This window comes from Trachymyrmex septentrionalis, unplaced genomic scaffold (assembly GCF_001594115.1).
Source record: "Trachymyrmex septentrionalis isolate Tsep2-gDNA-1 unplaced genomic scaffold, Tsep1.0 scaffold71, whole genome shotgun sequence".
NCBI lineage: Eukaryota > Metazoa > Arthropoda > Insecta > Hymenoptera > Formicidae > Trachymyrmex > Trachymyrmex septentrionalis.
The window spans coordinates 324,878-327,653 of record NW_017305895.1 but is presented as its reverse complement, the minus strand read 5'-3'; the positions used below and the strand labels follow the sequence as shown (position 1 = coordinate 327,653).

The following is a 2,776-nucleotide window of genomic DNA, read 5'->3' as shown; positions in this document are numbered from 1 at the left end:
GTGTGTGTGTGTGTGTGTGTGTGTGTGTGTGTGCGTCTCTGTTCTTCATGTGATGAGAAGACCAATGCGCGAACGTCAAAACGAAAATATTTGTGTAACCCTGCGCGACGTGATCTCATCGTCGTAACTCCCCCTAGCAGAGCGATATTGTAAAGTACAGGGTTACGTATCCGACGATTCTACTGTATATATATTTCCGCGACCGTCTCGAGAATGTTATTTCGCATCCGTTGAAAGTTCCAAAATTGAATTGGTGTAAATTTTTCGTTAAATTGATTATATTGCGAAAATTTTTATATTTGAAACAGATAGATGAGAGAAATATATTTTTAGATACATAGATTAGATTGTTCAATTTTAGTTTTGTGTTTATATGAGCTTTAATTTCTAATTTGCATAAAATATAAACATTCATATAATATTATACTACTGTTAAATTTATAATCACGAAATTATGAATTATTCTTAATCATTTCTATAAGTCGCCACTATTCCTATTCAATATACTGTTAATTTAATTATAACAATAAAGTTAAACAATTTAACTTAAACAACTATGTTAAATTTGACTCAAATTTAATTAATTATTTACTAAATGCATACATTAGCATGGACATTGTATTTACTTTGAAATTAATCACTGAAATGGATTGATTTACATTTTGACATACATGGAAATTAAATATAACAAAAATGTTGTTTAAATGTTGTTTAACTCAAGAAATTGGATTGCCATTGTTTCTTTGATATCTAACAGTCCCGCTACTTTTGCGTAAAAATTTTAGAATACAATTTTATGTTAAATGAATCATAAACAGGAGAGTTGCAAGATAAACAGAAACATAGTGAACTGACTTCCTTACCTTTAATTTAACCACCGAGAGAAATAGAATATTATTATTGAATCGCGGTACATTGAACCTGTATATCACTTTCCCACATTTCCCATTCCGTGTAGCGCGTAAAGCGAGTACGGTAGTTTCACGCCATTCGAGCAACTATGCGGATCGCTGCATTGCACTCGAGGAATCTGAAGGGAACTGACTACATATCTTACTCGATTTCACACGTCGCGAAACATGGGATTGCGCGTAAAAAATCTAATTAAAACCATTGATCGTCACGAAGGTCACCGACTTCAACATCTGCTGGCAATACGCGACCAGACTGAAAAAAGGATGCATGCTTGGAATTTTCTAATTAAGTTGGAGGGCGTACCACCTTCATTTCGCGAATTTCCCTCGTTTCTTTACGTTTGAAATCACAGAGAAAAAAGCAGGGCAGAATTATGATTTTAACTTTTCGATTGAAGAATATCACGAAAATTGAGAAGATTTTTTTTATTTTGTTGAGCTCCGTAAAAAAATGATTTTACTAAAATAATTGCTACACTATCGGATTTTTTTTTCTAGATATAATGGAATGCTGCACGAGTTTTTCAACGATATACTCTAAACGATTAATCTTTCAAACATTTTGTTGATAAATTAAAACATGGCAAAAAAATGAAATTCAGACATTATTTTTCCACATCCAGTTCTTATATTAATAATCTTTTTATATTTTTATATTTTTGTAAATCTACAACTTCAATAACGAGTAATTACAAACATTACGATATAATATATACAATATTACGATATCACAAATTGTTACAGGTTTTTTAATCAATTTGTAAAAAATGGATATATGACCGTATTTGAACGAGTAATTAGCAGCTCTACTATAAAATCGTAATTGAGAGGTGTGTGTATGTGTGTGTGCTCGATAAAAAATATTTTCCACAATTGCGTAAACAATGAAGCACCCTACTAATGGAAATATGTTCGGCGAGCGAACATAAAGATACCGGTAAAAAAAAAACTAACTCCAAAACGTTTGAAAAATATAAATATTAGAAGCGAAGGTGGATTAACAAAACAACTCTCACGTGTCGACTCCAATATTTACTGCAATGTATTGTAGCTGCAAATCGTGAATGCACACCAGAATGTAACTAAATGTAGGACGTTTGTAAAATGAACGTTAGTTCATTGAATGTTAGTTGGTGGAACATCGTATCGGAGCCTTGCCCAAACACTCAGCGTCGGCAGATGTTTAGCTTGCCGTATATACTGTTTACGTAGCTTAATCGAAAAATCATAAGTGCGGGCGGTACCAGTAGACGTACGACTATTATACAACGGCGTTCTTCACTCGTGGAAGTAGAACGTTGCCGGAAGCAAAGTGTGACGTCGACTTCCATCCCCTATTTATTTGTGAATTTTTTAATACTATTTTTGGTACAAGAAAAAATATGTTGCGTTTACCGTCTGTACGTTATTTCATTGAAAAATTGAACGTAAAACTAGCAATGAGAGAAATTTTATGTTTATCTTTCACGGTGAAAATGAAATCAGAATGGAATCAGTAAGTGCAAATTTTGTGATGTTTAATTATTTAGCAATATTTCCTTAAAATTAAAATTTTTTTCAAAAAATCCTTCCTTTATAAATAAAATACAATAGAAGATAAATAAATGTATGTATATGGCAAACATATGAGTTGGAAAATATTATATTATACATGCAGAAAGAATGAAATATATATCTTTTTTTGGACTTTTAAAAATTTATTAAAAAGCTCTTTGTTATCAACATAATATACGCCTATTACTGATTTCATTAATAATAAATTTTGCTTGATATTATCAGCAAACATTATCTATAATAACATATTTCATGATAGGTTATTATAGAAAGTCCTGTTAACGTGCTGTAGGATAATTGCGAATTTG

At 31.4% G+C, this 2,776-nt stretch overlaps 1 protein-coding gene across 1 annotated transcript in view; it reads right to left on the bottom strand.

The window, feature by feature from the left end:
- The window catches only part of LOC108753776 (protein slit), a 351,622-nt gene that overhangs the window by 344,102 nt on the left and 4,744 nt on the right, over window positions 1-2,776 (bottom strand). The gene's annotated exons all lie outside the window — the stretch shown is intronic.